A 19,913-nucleotide genomic window follows, 5' to 3' on the forward strand; every position below is an offset into this window, starting at 1 on the left:
TTTATTGTATCTTGCCGCCTAAAACTGTTTCTTAAGAGTGAACTTAAGTTGAACACCAATTTTCTGACTTGTCTAGGATGTCCAAGAGAAGGCCGAACTATGCCTTGTTCCTTTTTGTGCCCTTAAGGCCATGTTCCCAATCCTACAACTTACCCTATTACTCTAGTCAAAGGCGTAGAGAATTTTAGCTAACACTAAAACCTTTCCTGTTATTTGGTTTCCCTGGTCCTCATATAATCCTGTATGCTGCTTCTCTAACAACTCATTTGTAGCAATAGGTCTAGAACAGTGATTTCAAATCTGACTGTACATCAGGATGTAGAAGGACTTTAAAAAAAGATAAATACAGAGCAGGGAGAGGGAAACTGATTATTTGGATTTAGTAGATGTAGAGTGGGGACCTGGACATGTTTTTTAAAAGCCATACAGATTCTGAAAACTCAGCCAGGGTTGAGAACACAGATCTAGGGTTTGAGTCTGGGGTTTACAGAAGGAATCTTGCTATTAATTCTACTGAAAAGCATCCTTTCTCCCCCACCTTCCCAATTAGGCACAATTTCCACTGACTTTACTACATCTACAACTTCTTTTGGCACTATCTCCACCTTAAGGACATAATATTTAATGGTGTCTCATAAAGTTACTGTATCTTTTTTTAATGTACCAGCGAATAGCTTATACAGAGGTGGGTAAAAGTAGGTTTACATATATTTGTATAGAAAGACATGCAGATTATGATTATTATAATAGCTTTATTAACTCAAAAGAATGTCACAATGCAAGTGTAAACTCTTTTCCCATCCCTGTGTAATTAGACATTTACTGATAGAATATACAAATACTCTTGCTGTCTGATATTTCAATTTGAACAATAACCATTATTTCATGGATAGATCTTCTAGCAGAGCAAATCTTATCAAGGGAGAAAGTCAAATAAAAGATGCAGTGACCACAGGATATATTGGTTATCGGGAGGAAATGGGTAATAGAATTACAAATGAAACTCATAATTCCTTTCTTCATCTCTTCTCATGAGAATTGTCATTTAATGCTTCCTCCTTGGTCTTAACTTCCCTTCCTAAGGACCCAAAGCAAAAGCTATAGTGGGAGTGATAGTTCACCATACATTTTCTTCCTTTTTTTTTTTTTTTTTTGAGAGGGGGAGATGTAAAGAATAAATTCATGTAGATAAGATCCATTCAACTAAGATTTTTAAAAAATGCTAAATGGCTTAATTTAGGTGTTCATAATATAAAATTTTCTTTCTGCTTCATTCTCACATAATAAATGAGGTTTCATAAGTTCCCATACACAAATGTATACATTCATGCATTAATATATATTTGATCAATATTGTGATTTATGAACAAGGCAGGAGATATTGAAGCTCACACACTTTCCCTTTCTATATTTACTATCTTGTATTAGATCTTGTTTATGAGGCAAGTTTTAGATTTGCTTTTTCTCTAAATATATGGCTGGGATTCTTTCATTTAAATATATTAACACCTCCCACCTGGCTGGTGTGGTTCAGTGGTTGAATATAGGCCAGCTGCCAGTTTGATTCCTGGTCAGGGCACATGCCCAGGTTGTGGGTCCGATCCCCAGTGGGGGGTGTGCAGGAGGTAGCCAATTGATGTTCTCTCTCCTGGATGTTTCTATCTCTCCTTCTCCCTTCCTTTCTCTCTAAAATCAAAGAGAAGCACTGGCCGGTTTGGCTCAGCGGTTAGAGTGTCGGCCTGTGGTCCAGAGAGACCTGGGTTCGGTTCCCGCTAAGGGCACATACCTTGGTTGCAGTTTGTCCCTGGCCCTGGTTGGGTTGTGTGGGTGGCAGCCACTCGATGTTTCCCGTTCACATCGATGCCTCCCCCCATCCCTCCCTCCCTCCCTCCCTCTCACTCAATCTGAACAAAAAATGGAAAAATGTCCTCAGGTGAAGATTTAAAAAAAAAAAAGAAAATCAAAAAGAAAAACAAAACAAAACAAAAGAACACCATCCCTTCTACCCTCCCCCAGCCTCACAACCCATTAATTTGCACCTGAATATGATTTCTCTTTCATTCCTGTGCTGTTGTTTATGACTTAGGTTTATACACTGGGGCAGAAGAGTTGCTTTAAGGATCTTAAAACAAAAAGAAAACAGAATTGGCTACATTTTTATCAACTATTAGGCTAACTACTGAATTAGCCTTTAAAATCTAATTGTAATGATACTAAGGTTGGAACAATTGCAAACTAAACGAAGCTTAACAAATGTTTGTCCTAGTAAGAAAACTGATAATTAAACAACAATTTTGAAGCAAAGCCATAAAGGCTGCCACAAAAGCGTCATGAAGGATTCAGTTGACAGCCTCACCTAGAACTCAAAATTAAATAACTTTTTTTTTCTTTATTGATTTTAGAGAGAGGAAGGAAGAGGGAGGAGAGATAGAAACATCAATGAGAGAGAACATGGATTGGCCGCCTCCTGCATGCAACCTGGGCATGTGCAACCTCTTGGTGCATAGGTCGACACTCAACCACTGAGCCCCACGGGCCGGGCAAACATCTGCTTTATTTTAAGGCAGGGTAAGTTTCTTTAGAGGTAGGACGTCCCCTGGGATCAGCAGTACCCAGCTCTAAGATAAGTCTTCCTGTAGCATGACAATAAACATGTCCTTCTCCTATTTGAAATGGCTCCCAATTGCCTGAGAACAAAGCCTTCTATCTAGAATTCTAGGCTTTCCACACTCATTCTTCCAAGTGCTTAAATCTCTCCTATAATAACAAACAGAACTCTTTCTTGATGGCACACATCCTCCTGTCACCACTTCTGCTCCACTCCAAAACCTCTGGACCAATAGCTATCTGCTGTCCTTTACTGCACACTAGTGTACTAATAGGCTCTTGCTGCTTCCCTGGAATTATCTTCATCTTGTCACTGAATCCAGTGAGCACTTTTATTCTTATCCAGCTTAACCTTTCTACAGCACCACTGGCTGCTCTTTAAAGCACCTCTTTCTTCACCTTTCCTCTGCTTTTCTTCCTTCCGACTTCCGTAGTCATGCCTCAGTCTCCTTTACAAACTCAGTGTCTCTATCACTCTTTGGGTATTTATCAAGGCTGTGTCTTGGGTCTGCTTTCTGTTTACTCCATACTCTCGACCTAAAAATCTTATATATTCCCAAGGTTTCTGTTACCTTGACAATTCCCAGATCTATATTGTCATTCCTGATCTCTCCCCTTGAGTTCGGGACCCCCAAATCCCACTGTTTTATGGATGTCTCCCTTTGGCAATTTAAATTCAACTTCAATTTAAGGTCATCTTCCCAAACTGAAATGCCAGTTAAAACTCACTTTTTAGCTCACTATTAGCACCACTATCTACTTAGTTCCTTTGACCAAAAGCCTGGTAGACATTCTTGACTTCTCCTCTAACCTCTATAAACACCAAATTCTGTGGGTCCTACCTCTCAACTCTCAAATCTACCCACCTTTCCGCACTTTTAACATCATTATTGTAGCCTAGGCCATTATCATTTAGACCAGCGGTTCTCAACCTGTGGGTAGCGACCCCTTTGGGGGTCGAACGACCCTTTCACAGCTTCGCCTAAGACCATCAGAAAACACATATTTCCGATGGCGATTCATAACAATAGCAAAATCACAGTTATGAAGTAGCAACGAAAATAATTTTATGGTTGGGGGTCACCACAACATAAGGAACTGTATTAAAGGGTTGCAGCATTAGGAAGGTTGAGAACCACTGATCAGACCACGAACTATTACAATGGCTCGCAAAACACTATTCTTTTTTTTTTTATCCTCACCTGAGGACATTTTTCCATTTTTTGTTGTTGTTGTTCAGGTAGAGTGGGAGGGAGAGAGAGGAACACAGAGAGAGAGAGAGAGAGAAACATCAATGTGAAAGGGACACATCGAGTGGTTGCCACCCGCACGACCAACCAGGGCCGGGGACAAACCGCAACCGAGGTACGTGCCCTTAGCGGGAACCGAACCCGGGTCTCTCTGGACCGCAGGCCGACGCTCCAACTGCTGAGCCAAACCAGCCAGGGCTAAAACACTATTCTTACATCCAGCCTTCCTTTCCTCCAATTTTCCATTCTGCAGCTGGATGATTTTAATTCAAGTTACTCCTTCCACTTCCCTGCTTAAAACCCTTATTGTTGTCCTTAAGATGACATCCCAATTTCTTTTTTAAAAAAATATGTTTATTTATTTATTTTATTTTATTTTTTTATCCTCACCCGAGGACATTTTTCCATCTTTTGTTCAGGTAGAGGGGGGGGGGGGTAGAGAGGAACAGAGAGAGAGAGAGAAACATCGATGTGAAAGGGACACATCGAGTGGCCGCCACCCGCACGACCGACCAGGGCCGGGGACAAACCGCAACCGAGGTACGCAGGCCGACGCTCTAACCGCTGAACCAAACCGACCAGGGTAAAAAAAAACAACATATTTTTGCCCTGGCCAGTTTGGCTCAGCGGTTAGAGCGTCGGCCTGCGGTCCGGAGAGACCTGGGTTCGGTTCCCGCTGAGGGCACGTACCTCAGTTGCGGTTTGTCCCCGGCCCTGGTCGGTAGTGCGGGTGGCGGCCACTCGATGTGTCCCTTTCACATGAATGTTTCTCTCTCTCTCTCTTCCTCTCTCTCCCTCCTACTCTATCTGAACAAAAAATGGAAAAATGTCCTCAGGTGAGGATAAAAAACATTTTTTTTTTTCAGAGAAGAGGAAGGAAGAGGGAGAGATAGAAACATCGACGATAGAGAAATATCTATCGTCTGCCTCCTGCATGCCCCCTACTGGGAACTGAGCTCGCAACCTGGGCATGTGCCCTGACCAGGAACTGAACAGGTGACCTCCCAGTGTATCAGCAGATGCTTAACCAACTGAGCCCCACTGGCTGGGTAGATATCGCGATTTCTTAACATAACTAGTGAAGTCTTCTGTATCTGGACCCTGTCTACCTCTTCAGCCTCATTTCATGCCCATCTTCCTCTTTCACTCTTGCCTCAGCCATAGAGGCCTTCTAGCAGCCATTCACGTTTTCCATACTCTTTTTTTTTTTTCATTTTTTTCTTTATTGTTTTTTTAGAGAGAGGAAGGGAGAGGGAGAGAGAGATAGAAACATTGATGAGAGAGAACATTGATTGGCTGCCTCCTGCATGCCCCCCACTGGGGATTGGGCCCACAACCTGGGCATGTGTCCTGACTGGGAATCAAACTGGCGACCTCTTGGTGCATGGGTCAATGCTCAACCACTGAGCCACACCAGCCGGACTATTTTCCATATTCTTATGCCTCCAGGCCTGGAGTATGGCTCTCCTCTGCCCTCTTTCATTGCATCCCAATTGTCCCTAGAAATAGTCTTCATACCTTGTTGTTTAACTGTACCTTTTCCTCTGTTTTCATCCTTATAAAGCCAGTACCTGCTGAAGTCCCTGGCTTGTAGGAGAGGGCAGTAGGTACTTGCTGACTGACTAAATAGATATTCTTACAAATAAACTCAATTCTTCAGCTAATCTGAGTTTGGGCCATTTTTCTAACACACATCTCCTGTCTTTGAGTGTCTGCTTGTTATTTTTCTGCCTAGATTGCCCTCGCCCTCTATCCCTACCCTGCCCATTGTTACCAATTGTAAAGCCTCAATTTAAATTAGACTTTTTTCAACATACCAATTTCCTAATCAATACAACAATCAGGGCTAGTCCTGCTTTCCCTCTACCCAGGAAAATGCACATGAAGGCAACATTTTGAAAATATCTTCTGAATGCCCGATCAACCCCCTAAAGTCTATCCATTGATCCATTTGTGCTCCATAGATCTATGAAACAGTCTGGCTAGATGTTCACTAACCCGTTTCCTCTTCTTCCTGAGCACACAGCTATACTACAATTCCTGGCATCCACTGCCATTGAGAGTAACCACAGGACTGAGCTTTACCACCTGTACACCAATCCTAGACCTTTAACAATCCTTGCACATTTTCTCCCACATTCCTTTCCCATCTGTGATGTAGATGAATATGATGTTAAAGATGGCAGAGCCACAAGATGAAAGGAGAGGTACCCTGCAGTCAGATATACCTGTTTTAGAATTCACGTGAGAGGAAAAAATATCTTTATCAAGTTGAAGTATATATTTTTGTGTACGTTTATTGCTGCAGTTAGCCTATCTTAACGTGAAATGCTAGGTTAAAAGTCTCTGTTTTGCTTCAGTGGACTTTCTAGGAACAAAAATGGCTACAGCCAGCAATGTATACCTGCGCTGCTACGTAGGGCACAAAGGCGAGTTTGGACACAAGTTTCTGGAATTGGAGTTTCAGCTGGACGGAAAGCTTAGACATGCAACAACTACAATTACAAGAATGATGTCATGATCAGAAAGGAGGCTTATGTACACAAGAGTATAATGGAGAAATTGAAGAGAATTATTGATGACAGTGAAATTATAAACGAAGGTGATGTTTTGTGGCCTCCCCCTGACAGGGTTGGCTGACAGGAGCTTGAAATTGTAATTAGAGATTAATGTATTTCTTTTTCTACATCAAAAATAGGTTCTCCTATTGATGTAAATCAGTCGAAGGATCCTGAAGGCCTTCGAGTATTTTACTGTTTGGTACAGGACCTGAAATGTTTAGTTTTTAGTCTTGCTGGTTTACTTTTCAAGATTAAACCAATCTAAATTATGTTCCTTGAAGCTGTTTTTATATTTAATTAAGGAATGGGTAAGGGAAGGTTTATTTATCATTTATAATATTGGGATTTTTATGAATGTAAAGCAAACACATTTTTTGTATGCAAATTGAAAATAAGAAAATACATAAACAGGCTTAATGTTTATCTTCACTTGTGTCTAAGTGGGTCAGACAGTTCTCACACACATTAAATTCTGTAAATAAAAGCTACTTTTTGTTGAAATTTTGCTCCAGTAAATCTTACCAAAGCCTGGATGGAGGGGGCAAAGAGTCTCTGGTTTGTAAGGAAAAAATAAAATGATCAGTTGTTGCCAGGGATTAAGGGAGGGGAGAGAAGGATAAATAGGTGGAACACAGAGGCTTTTTAGGGCAGTGCAACTATTCTGTATATAACTATTATGGTGGATACATGTCATATATACTTGTCCATCAGTAAAATATACAGTGCCAAGAGTGAACTCTGCTGTAAACTGTAGACTTTGGGTGATGATTATATGTCAGTGTAGGCTCACACATTGTACCTCTCTGTTGTAGGATGTTGGTAGTGGGAGAGGCACTGCATGTGTGGAGTCAGGGCATATAAGGGGACTCTCTATACTTTCTATACTTTGCTGTTTTGCTGTGTACCTAAAACTGATTTTTTAAAATGAGGTTTACTTAAACACACACACATTTTACTAATTTATAATATTTAATTTGAATTACTCATATCTCATATGCTCTGATCACAAACTGCCTGGGACTATCCCACTTTGTAGTACAGAGCCTAATAATGTTTATTTACATAAGGATCAACCCACCAAGATGACACAGCAATGCTAAATGTATATGCACCAAGCAACAGAGCTTCAAAATATATGGAAAACAAATGAACAAACAAAAACAAAAAACCTGATAAAGCTGATAGAAGAAGTAGATAAATACACAATTATAGTTGGGGCCTCTAACACCCCTTTCTTAGCAATTGATGGAACCATTAGACAATCAGCAAAAATAGAACTGAATAATACCATCAGCCAACAGAGTGTAATCGATATTGATAGATTGCTCCATGTAATAGCAGAATGCACATTCTTTTCAAGTGCCTGTGAACTAGTCACATACATAGACTGTATCCTAAGTGTAAAACACATTTAGAAGAATTGAAATCATATGCTCTCTGACCATAATAGAATCAAACTGGAAATCAATAATAGAGAACAGAAAAATCTTTAAATACCTGGAAATTATACAACACAATTCTAAACAATTTGTAAGTCAATGCGGAAGTCTCAAGGGAAATAAAAAAAATACATCAAACTGAATAAACATGAAAATACAACATCAAAATTTGTTGGACACAACTAAAGCAGAGCTGAGAGAGTACTTTATGGCACTAAATGCTCATTTTACAGAAGAAGAAAAGTCTCAAGTCAATAATCTCCTATCAAAAAAGAAAAAAAAAAGAACAAAATAAACTCAAACAAAAAGAAAAAGAAACTAATAAATAGAAATAAATGACATTAAAAATAGGAAAACAGTAGAGAAGAAAATCAATGCAAGAAACTGATTCTTCAAAGTGAATCAACAAAATTGATAAACCTTTAGCAAGACTGACAAAGAGAGAAGACACAAATCACCAATATCAGCAATGAAACGGACTAGCATTACAGATCCTTCAGGCATTAAAAGGAGAATACTACAATTTTATGTTCATAAATTAGACAACTTGGAAGAAAAGGATCAATTCCTCAAAAACTACAAACTATCCAAGTTCAACCAAGATGAAGTAGACAATTTGAATAGTTCTAAAACAGTAAAGAAAATTGAACTCATAAATAAAAATCTCCAGGATTTTATGGTTTCCCTAGACAATTACATTAACTAGTTAAATGGTAAGATCAATTTTATACAATGTCTTCCAGAAAAGAGAAGAGGAGGGAATACTTTGCAATAATTTTATCAGGCTAGTATAGATACCAAAACAATGACAATACAAAGAAAACAAAACTACAGACCAAAATCTCTAATGAACATCGACACAAAAATCTCACCAAAATACTAAAAAATCAAATGTAGCAATATAGAAAAAAAAAAAATCTTACATCACCAAGTGGGATTTCTTTCATATATTTAAAGTTGGTTCTGTGGTAGGCAGACAGACACGAGCAGAGCAAAGACAATGGGCCAGGTACAGAAGGTCACCAGGGCAGAAAGCCCTGGGTGCCTAGCAAAGCACAATTGTAGGGTGGGACCTAGTCCCCAGGGTGACCTTTGTTCTCCTAGCATATCGCTGGTCTTGCGGTTTGGACCCCTGACGGTTCCTCCCTAGAGGCCTCAGTTGTATTTCAGCCCTGGGCCCAGAAAAGCAGCAAAACCAGACAAGCAACAGCCAGGGCTGACCTCAGGACCAGCTGCATTGAATAATGACCCCCTGCCCTGGCACCGATCAGTCAGTGGAAACACTTACCCTGAAAGGACAGACCTGGAAAGCTGCTGAATATTCTATTGAGATCTTCCCTTGGGACCCCCTTTAAAACCTCCACCCTGAAAACTCTTGAGACAGAGGACCCAGCGTGCTCTCCCTCTCTAGAGGATGCCTGTGCCTGTGCCTTGGCTTTTCCCTTTTCCCTCCTCCTCTCCTCTGCCCCAGGTAAGTTACCATTACCTTCCTCACTCAAAACCCCAAGGCCCCTTCCTTTACCTCTATAACTTGTTTCCTAAGCTCATTTGTTCTACGAATTACTTCTTCTACCTCTGTGATTTTTCATATAAATGTTTTCTTTTAGTTTGAGTCTTGGATCTAAATTCTTTCCTAGCCAGAACTCAAGTACCAAGGTTGCTAAAACCAGGTCTGACCCACTGGTATAACACCCGGTACATTCTTGCTGCCTTCAACAGTTCAATATTTAAAAGTCCATCAGAGGGAAACATATGTTTATTGCAGCATTATTTAATAATGGCCAGAAAGTGGAAACAACCCAAATATTATCAATGAATGGATAAACAATATGTGATATATCACTACAATGAAATATTATTCAGCTATAAAGAAGGATGAGTATATGTTATGACAAAGATGAACCTTGAAAACATTATGCTAAGTGAAAAAAGTCAGTCATAAAAGGCCGCATACTGTATGATTTTATTTATATAAATATCCAGAATAGGCAAATATATAAAATTAGGAAGCAGCCCTGGCTGGTTTGGCTCAGCGGTTAGAGCGTCAGCCTGCGGTCCAGAGAGACCCGGGTTCGGTTCCCGCTAAGGGCACGTACCTTGGTTGCAGTTTGTCCCCGGCCCTGGTTGGTCGTGCAGGTGGCAGCCACTCGATGTGTCCCTTTCACATCGATGTTTCTTTCTCTCTCTCCCTCCCAACTCTGTCTGAACAAAAAATGGAAAAATGTCCTCTGGTGAGGATAAAAAAAAAAAATTAGGAAGCAGATTAGTGGTTGCCAGGGACTACAGAGTGAGGAGAAAGGCGGTAACTGCTGAAGGGTAAGGATTTTATTTTGGGGGTGATAAAAATATGCTGGAGTTATTGGTAATGGTTCAAAGCCTAGTGAATATATTAACCATGAAATTCTACACCATTAAAGTGTGACTTATGTTGTGTGTTAATTATATTTCAATTAGAAAGCAAAAAAGTCTAAAGAAGTAAAATTATATCATACTATCAATTGATGCATAAAAAGCATATTACATAATTCAATACCCATTCATGGTAAAAAAAATAAATAAATAAAAACTCTTAGAGAACTAGGGGCACTTCCACAACTTGATAAAGAATATCTATAAAAAACATATAGCTAACATTATACTCAACGGTAAGAGATTAAATGCTTTCCCTCAAGACTGGAAACAAGGCAAAGATGTTCCATTCTTATCATTCTTAATCAGCACAGTACTGGGAGTTTTAACCAGAGAAATAAAGCAAGAAAAAGAAATAAAAGAGACACAGATTGGCTGGTTCCCCTTGCTTAGACCTTATGTGTAAATCTCTCTGCTAAACATGGAATTATCACATATAAATACAAAGGGGAAGGTAATCTTGAGAATAAAAGAGAAAAAAAGAAATTTCAGGTTTCAAAATAAAAGGGAAAAAATGAGCAGAATAGATCCCCAAATTTATTTGGAACTGGTTTAAAAGGCTCAATGTAATTTATCACAAAAAAGTACAGTCAAGACTTCTGGTCAAGATGATGTCTAGGTAAACATGGTACTCGCCTCCTCCCACAACCACATCAAAATTACAACTAAACTACATAACAACCATCATTCAGAGCCACCTGAAATTGAGCTGAATGGAAATCCACAATTATGAAATTAAAGAAGAAGCCACATTGAGCCTGGTAGGAGGGGCAGAGGCATGGACAGGCTGATCCCATACCCACATGTGGCAGATAAAATCCAGGAGGGATACCTTGGCTGTGATACTCTGTCCCACACCACACTCTCCAGCTCCAGGTTCCAGTGCCAGGAAGAGAAGTCCCCATAACTTCTGGCTGTAAAAACCAGCAGGAATTGAAGCTGAGGGAGGCTGAAACTGCTGGAGCCCCAGGCAGCTCCCCTTAAAGGGCCTGCATACAAATTTACTTGGATTTGTCCCCTCCAGGCTCCAGCATTGGGGATGCAGCTTGAAAGACATACAAGGAAGAACTGAATTGTTCAGCACTGGGGCGAGAGCTAGAGGGGCAACTTTCTCCTGGACAGACTTGTTATGGGAGGCTGTTGTTCCTTTGGTGAGCCCTTCCCTGGGGCAGTAGCCATATCTAGGACTCCAGCAACCTGGCTCACACTGTTTGCCCACCCTGGTGACACCCAGAAGCCTTGCCCTACCCAACTTTTGGGCCCACCCACGCTGTTTCCAGTGGCTTGACCATAGGATTGGCCTGTCTTGGCTCCTGCTTCAGATTTTCCTAAATTCTTTCAAATAAGCAGCATCTGGCCTCAGAGAGCCCCATACCTCTTGCTAAATGGTCCCACACCTGGCACTAGAAGCAGCCAGCCTTGGTTCACAGCTTGACTTTACCTGGTCACCTCAAAGTCTAGAACAAGAAGCAGCCATCTACAGATCGCTTTGTAGCTTATGCCTGGTCGCCCCAGGTAGGACACAGGCAGAGGCTGACCTTGCCTCAGAGCCAGCACACACAGTGGACAGCTTCAGAATACGCTGAAGCACCATCACTCAACCACCTCCACAAGCAACACACTCAATGAGCGGTCTCAGTGGGTACCAGAGCCCTGCTGAAGTAAATCTTGCTCTCTGTGGTGGGACCTTGCACAACTGATCCTCCAGGGTATCAGAACCCAGTGGTCAGTGGACAGAGCCAGTCCTTTCAGCTGATCAGCCAAGTAAATCCTTTTCATTGATGTGCCAACAGCAACCAAGACTCAATAACAACTGAAGGGTGTACAGTCCACACTAGGGGTGCACCTCAAGGACCCAGCTGGAGTGATCAGGGAGGCTGTGCCATTGGACCCTACAGGACACCTACTATATAATAGGCACCCTATGAAGACTGGGAGACATAGCAACTCTACCTAATACATAGAAACAAACACAAAAAGGCAGTCAGAATGAGGAGACAAAGAAACATGTCCCAAATAAAAGAACAGAACAAAACTTCAGGAAAAGAACAAAACAAACCACAGATTAACAATCTAACAGATGCAGAGTTCAAAACACTGGTTATAAGGGTGTTCATGGAACTTAGTGAGGACCTCAAGAGCATAAAAAAGGACCAATCAGAAATGAAGAGTGCATAGTCAGAAATGAAGGAAGCACTAACTGAAGTAAAGAATAATTTACAACTTCCGGTCAAGATGGCGGCGTAGGGAAACGCAGTATCGCGTTCTCCCACAACCACATCCAAGTTACAACAAAACTACAGAACAACCATCATCCAAAACCGCCTGAAATCAAGCTGAATGGAAGTCCTACAACTACGGAATTAAAAAAAAAAAAGCAGCTACATCCAGACCGGTAGGATGGGCGGTGGCGCGAGGGGTGGCGGCAGCGGTACGGCGGCGCGACGGGCTGGTCCCACACCCAAGTGTGGTGGATAAAAATCAGGAGGCTCCCGCGGCTGGGAAGGTCCTTCCTGAGGACTGAGGGGGTCCCCGTCCCACACCAGGTGCACCGCTCAGGTTTCCAGTGCCAGGAAGAGAAGTCCCCATAACTTCTGGCTGGAAAACCAGCGGGAACTGAGGCTCGGGGAAGCTGACCTGGCTGGAGCCACAGGCAGCTCCCTAAAGGGCCCGCGCACGGACTGGTCGGACTCTCTCCCTCTAAGCTCGGAGGGGAGGCAGCTCGAGGGGCACCAGAGAAATACAAGGAAGAACTGAGCTGTTTGGCACTGGAGCGAGGGCTGGAGAGGGGGCTTTCTCGGGGACAAACGTGCTGTCAGAGGCCTTTGTTCCTTTGGTGAGCCCTTCCCTGGGGCGGCAGACAGTCGCCATATCTGGGACTCCAGCAACCTGGCTCACACTGGTAGCCCCGCCCTGGTGACTCCCTGAGGCCCCGCCCCGCCCCACACAACTTTCAAGCCCACCCAAGCTGTTGCTACTTGCTTAACCATAGGATTGGCCTGTCTTGGATCCTGCTTCAGGTTTTTCCTAAATCCTTTCAAACGAGCAGCATCGGGTCTCAGCGAGCCCCATACCTCTCATTAAGTAATACACAGAAACAAACATAGGAGGCAGCCAAAATGAGGATACAAAGAAACAGGTCACAAATGAAAGAACAGAACAAAACCCCAAGAAAAGAACTAAGCGAAATGGAGATAAGCAACCTAACAGATGCTGAGTTCAAAATACTGCTTATAAGGATGCTCAATGAACTTAGTGAGAACCTCAGTGAACTTAGGGAGGGCCTCAAGAGCATAAAAAAGTACCAGTCAGAAATGATCGCTGCACAGTTAGAAACGAAGGAGGCTTTAACTGAAATAAAGAATAATTTACATAGCTTCAATAATAGAGTACGTAAATCCAAATAGCAAACCATCGATTTGGAATATAAGGAAGCAAAAAACGCCCAACCAGAACAGCAAAAAGAAAAAAGAATCCAAAAAAATGAGGATAGTGTAAGGAGCCTCTGGGACAACTTCAAGCGTGCCAACATTCGCATCTTGGGGGTGCCGGAAGGAGAAGAGAGAGAACAAGAAATCGAAAACCTGTTTGAAACAATAATGGCAGAAAACTTTCCTAACTTGGTGAAGGAAACAGACATACAAGTCCAGGAAGCACAGAGAGTCCCAAACAAGATGAACCCCAAGAGGCCCACACCAAGACACATCATCATCAAAATGCAAAAGGTTCAAGACAAAGAGAGAATCCTAAAAGCAGCAAGAGAAAGGCAGCTAGTTACCTACAAGGGAGTTCCCATTAGGCTGTCAGCTGATTTCTCAACAGAAATTTTGCAGGCCAGAAGGGAGTGGCAAGAAATATTCAGAGTGATGAAAACCAAGAACCTACAACCAAAATTACTCTATCCTGCAAAGCTGTCATTTAGAATCGATGGACATATAAAAACTTTCCCAGACAAGAAAAAGTTAAAGGAGTTCATCACTACCAAACCGTTATTATATGAAATGATGAAGGGTCTTTTTAAAGAAAAAGATAAAATGTATGAACAAACAAAATGGTAATGAATACATATCTATCAACAATGGAATCTACAAACAAAATGAACAGGAAGAACAGGAACATTCTCATAGATACAGAGAACATTTTGTTGGTTGCCAGTTGGGAAAAGGATTGGGGGAATGGATGAAAAAGGTGAAGGGATTAAGAAGCACAAATTCATTGCTAGACTGACAAACCTCAAAGGGAAAGGGGTTGGGGGGGTGGGAAGAAATAAACCAAAGAACTTATATGCATAACCAATGGACACGGACAATAGTTTGGGAAAAGGTGGGAGGGGGGTGGGAGGGGGGAGAAGGGGGTCAATGGGGGAAAAATGTGGAACATCTGTAATACATTTTACATCCAACAATAAAGATGTGGAAAAAAAAAAAAAAAGACACGTTAAAAAAAAAAAAAAGAATAATTTACAGGGTATCAATAGTAGGGTAGGTGAGGCCAAGAAGCAATCCATTGATTTGGAATATAAGGAAGCAAAAAACACCCAATCAGAACAACAAGAAGGATAGTGTAAGGAGCCTCTGGGACAACTTCAAACATACCAACATTTGCACTGTGGAGGTGCCAGATGGAGAAGAGAGAAAGCAAGAAATTGAAAATCTATTTGAAAAAATAATGATAGAAAACTTCCCTAACTTGGTGAAGGAAACAGACATACAAGTCCAGGAAGCACAGAGGGTCCCAAACAAGATGAACCCAAGAGGCCCACCCATCATAATTAAAATGCAAAGGGTTAAAGACAAAGAAAGAATCTTAAAGCATCAAGAGAAAAGCAGATAGTTACCTGCAAGGGAGCTCCCATAAGACTGTCAGTCGATTTCTCAAAAGAAAACTTTACCAGAAGGGAGTGGCAAGAAATATTCAAAGTGAGGTAAAGCAAGGACCTACAACCAAGATTACTCTATCCTGCAAAGCTATCATTCAGAATCAATGGACATATAAAGAGTTTCCCAGACAAAAAAAGCTAAAGAAGTTCATCACCACCGAACCGATATTATATGAAATGTTGGAGGGTCTTCTTGAAGAAGAAAAAGATAAAAATATGAACAATAGCTTGGCCGGTGTGACTCAATGGTTGAGCATTGACCCATGCACCAAGAGGTCGCTGGTTTGATTTCTGGACAGAGCACATGCCTGGGTTCTGCCTAGGAGGTGGCCAATTAATGTTCTCTCTCATCAATGTTTCTATTCCTCTCTCCCTCTCCCTTCTTCTCTCTCTAAAATCAGTAAAGAAAAAAAAAAAAAGATAATATACATTGCAAATAAACATGATTTGAATACATTTTAAGTTTGTGTTTAATAAATGATAATGTAAAGAAATTTAATTAATAAATATATAAGTAATTACATTCTTTTGTAATTTCTGCCCTTATTTTGGATAACATCATAACTCAGGATTCTTTACTCTCTGTGTTTTATTCCATTTCTAATTATCTGTTTTTAAAATTTAATAATTATGAAGTGTTGGTTTTTCTACCTTTTGAGGTTCATCAATTCAGAACTCAGCATCTCATTAAGTTCCAACTCACAGAGACAGTGGGAAACAAGGGGGAGTTTGCTACTTTTCAACTTATCCTGTTGTGCCTCAGTTTCTTCACAGACAAATATGGATTCATTCATTTGACAGATAAATATTTAGCTTCTACTCTGTCCCAGGCACTGTCATAAGTATCTGGAACAAAAAGAAAGATTTCTATTCCTGTGAAAGTTACACATTCTATGAACCCCTTCACACAAAATAAACAAATATAAATAAATTATATGTATGTTAGAAGGTGATATTAAAAAGCAAACAAGACGGTGCCCAGCCAGTGTGGCTCAGTGGTTCAGCACTGACCCCTGCACCAAGAGGTCGCTGGTTCGATTCCCGGTCAGGGCACATGCCCAGGTTGTGGACCAAATCCCCAGTGTGGGGCATGCAGGAGGTGGCCAATCGATGTCTTCTCTCACTGATGTTTCTATATCTCTCTCCCTCTCCCTTCCTCTTTCCCTAAAATCAATAAAGAAAAAAAAAACAAAACAACAAAAAACAAACAAACAAGATGGGTAAGGAGGGTATGGATTGTAGAAGCCTGGGGCACAGTACAGTTTTAAATAGGGTAGTCAGGATAGGCTTAATTGAGAAGGTAATGTTTGAGCGGAGACTGGAGGTTAAGGAGTTAGCCAAGTGGAAATTTGGGGGAAGAATGTTCTAGAAAGAGCATCGCATCTAGAGCTAAGGTCTAAGTTGGGAGCTGACCACACAGAGCTTTGTAGTCCATTTTAAGGACTTTTGGTTTACTCTGTATGAAATAAGAAGCCATTGTTGGGTTTTAAGCAAAGAGGTGATATTTTCAGAAGTGTTGAAATTTTTTTACTGTAGGAAGCATGAGTAGAAGCAGGGTCAGAGGAGCTGTAGGATTCAGGACATATTTTTGAAGACAGTGCCAGCTAACTCCAAGGTTTTGACCTGAGCAACCAGGTAATCCCACCAAAAGGGAGAGCTGCAGGCAGAGCAAGTCTGGGGGAAATATTTCTGGGATTGCATGATTTTTTGGTGGCCTCTGTGGCTTCAATCCAAAGGCCTCTTCTCTGATTTGGTGTTTGTCATTATCCTTACTGCCAGTCCTCTTCAGTTTTGTCATTATCCTTACTGACAAACCTCTTAGTATCTTAGCTTAATTTTTCAGGCATCTTATTGGCTGATTTCTCTTAGACCATAATTTGTAAATCTCTCTGCTAAATAGTCTCCCTCAGGACTCCTAGTTGAAAAGAAACAGAACCTCCTAATACTTTCATTCTTTTTCTTAAAAAGTTTTCCATAAGATTATTTTTTTTATCAATTTTTCTTAAAATTATATTTTGCAATAATTTAACTTTTAGAAGCGTATTTGATGCTCATTTTACAATATTAGAGGGTTCATTGCTCTATGTATAAAGACTATGAAAGAATTTCTTCCACTTTTTGGCAAAATATTTGAAAGTTGACTGTAAAAACTCTTCTTAAGCATAAGCATGAAATATACTTTCCATATCAGTTGAATCTCTGACTTCTTTATTTTGGGTCATGTGTGGGAATTGTTGAGTCTACAGTAGATAGAATGAGGTTTAAAATATAGCAACTGTTGATGAAGACCTGGGTGGAAACTTATTTTATCCAGGTTCCTGTGTAATTGTGATAAACCCTGTGGTCAGGTTTGCACTAAAGTCATTGCACAGCAAAACTTCCCCAAGGCTACATTTTTTTTTATGTTTCGTTTTCAGACTGTTGGTGCCATAGGAGCAATAAAATTCATGAATAATGTCTGTTTTCCCCTTGATAAATAATGTGCATGGCCTGCAGTCTGTTAATATTCATGGCAAGGGACTTAACAGGCTATTGTGTTAGTAACAATGTGGATGCAAATTGTAAACATTTATCATCTCAAAAGTTTCTGGCAATTTTCAAAGCAATGTCAGTTGAAACAGATGCTCTAAACTCCCCAAATAAAACAATCATTAGATGATGTCTCCACATTCTCCAAAAACATTTTGTTTCCTGGTAACTTCTATTTATTATGTCAAATAATATTGTAAAATTTACTAGAAAGGGAACAATAATACGTAAAAAAGTTTAATGGAATACCCTCTAAAATCGATTTCCTGGTTTTTGTTTTTGTTTTAGATGCTATTAAGTATTATTAAAACATATCAATAACACCTTCCATATGCTGGAATATAGTAGTAAATTCCCTCTGCATGTTTGTTAGAAGGTAAGTTACACATATGCTAGTCAAAATTTCCCAATGTATTTATCTACAATCTCTAAATTTTACAATTGATATTATCTTCACTCATTAAAATCACTGATCCTAATAGGAAAGCTTAAGATTTGAAAGTTTTAAAATTGAATTAAAATTTTGCCAAGAGGGGAAAACTCTAAGAATTATGTCTCCTGGTGCAGCAGGATGGATCAACAACTATTAACTAATTTCTTTTTATAAGGCCTTGGACAAAGCCTGTGGGAATACAAAGAAATATAAATCACAGTCTTGACCTCAGGATGCTCACAATGTAGTTGGCAGGATGGTTAAAGTTAAAACATACATGGGCATAGTGGACAATAATCTAATAATTAAATGGATATCAGAGAAGCATATTTTCGGTGTTTTGAAAGGAAATATTTTTGTGAATTAATCAGGAAAGACTTCATGGAGGAAGTGAAATAAAGCAAAGATGTAGGAGAGGTGAACTCTAAATAGTCGAAAAGAAAGGTGAAGGCAGTGTATTGGTGAGAATTAGCCCAAGAAACGAAGGCAAAAGAGAAGCTTGCAGGCTTGGAGTAGTGGTAAGATTGGAGGTGAGCATATACATTTGATTAAAATGAGAGAGAGGTATATGGTAATGAGAGGAAGCAAAGCAGCAAAAGCTAAGGCATTTAGAGTCTATTTTGAAGCCCATCCACCTTAGGGAGGTTGGTTTCTTGTGTAAGGATTCACCAGCTCTACCACCTAGGAGCAATATGTTATTTAGTGATTTAATTTCTTTAAGCCTCAGTTTCCCTTCTACCCAACTGAGATTACAGCTACCAAGCAGAGTTGTGAGGGCTGCATTTTCATTGTCCCATTAGCTGTCATCTCCTCTCTTGTACTTAGGTGGGGCCCTGGGGCTACAGTAAGGGCTTGTGAAGAGGAAAATGACATCATTAGAGGGATGGGTATGGTGTTTCGGGGATATTAATTTTGTGATGATGTGCAGGATGAATAGAGGAAGGGGAGCATAAGTGTGCTGTAGGTGAGGGAAACCAGGAAAACGAGCTCATTAGACCACATGCAGAGACACAGGGCCCTGAGTTAACTATATAGGCTATGGCCAAGCCTATAGGAGTGATACAGTGAATTCAGGGTGAAGGGTTTTGGTGAACACAGAGCCAATGTAGACAATGAAATCCAGAAGAAAAATGTATGGATTTCAGCATTAAGCAAAAAGCATCAAATTAGTAGAAGAAAGTACTAAGGAAACACCTCTAATGGACTTTGTTTTTTGTTTCTTTTTCTTTTTTTTGCTTTGCTTTTTCTGTCCAGTGCCCTATCCCATCTTCCCTTTGGGTTAGCTGCTCTCTTCTCTTTGATGACATGTCTTTTGTCTGGCTTGGTGATATGGTCCCAGTTATTATTTTATGTGTGTGTGTGTGTGTATGTATTAGAATGTGAGATGGGTTTTTTTTCCTATTGTCTTGAAGTTTGGGACGAAGCCCAAAGCTGAGAATAATTGATAACAAATATCCTTACATTCATTCTCAAGAAAGAGTTTAAGACACTGTCCCACAATATTTACTATATATGGTGAGGTGGGGCGGAGAGGGGGGGAAATCACCCTAGTAATCACCATTCCCACCAAGAACAGTCTATATAAGACATTTCTCAGACAGGATTTTTTTAGGTGAATTTATAGTGGTAAAGTGCGCTTTATGGCATAGACCTTGGTGCGGCAGACAGAAGGCAACAGTAGGGCATGAGCTTCTCTTTCCCCTTTGGGTAAAGGTGTGTGGATTTTCCTTGGAGTGATGGGGGTGGAGCAAGGAGGATGAAAGACCAGATCATTGCCACCTCCTCCTCCCAAGCCTCTAAGTTATG

The 19,913-nt window shown here is 40.6% G+C and overlaps 1 pseudogene; it reads left to right on the forward strand.

Moving 5' to 3' along the window:
• The first annotated feature begins 6,237 nt into the window (after nt 1-6,237).
• On the forward strand, nt 6,238-6,683 carry LOC118619071 (annotated as a pseudogene).
• Nucleotides 6,684-19,913: the final 13,230 nt, after the last annotated feature.

The sequence above is a fragment of the Molossus molossus genome, unplaced genomic scaffold (genome assembly GCF_014108415.1).
Source record: "Molossus molossus isolate mMolMol1 unplaced genomic scaffold, mMolMol1.p scaffold_m16_p_6, whole genome shotgun sequence".
Taxonomy (NCBI): domain Eukaryota; kingdom Metazoa; phylum Chordata; class Mammalia; order Chiroptera; family Molossidae; genus Molossus; species Molossus molossus.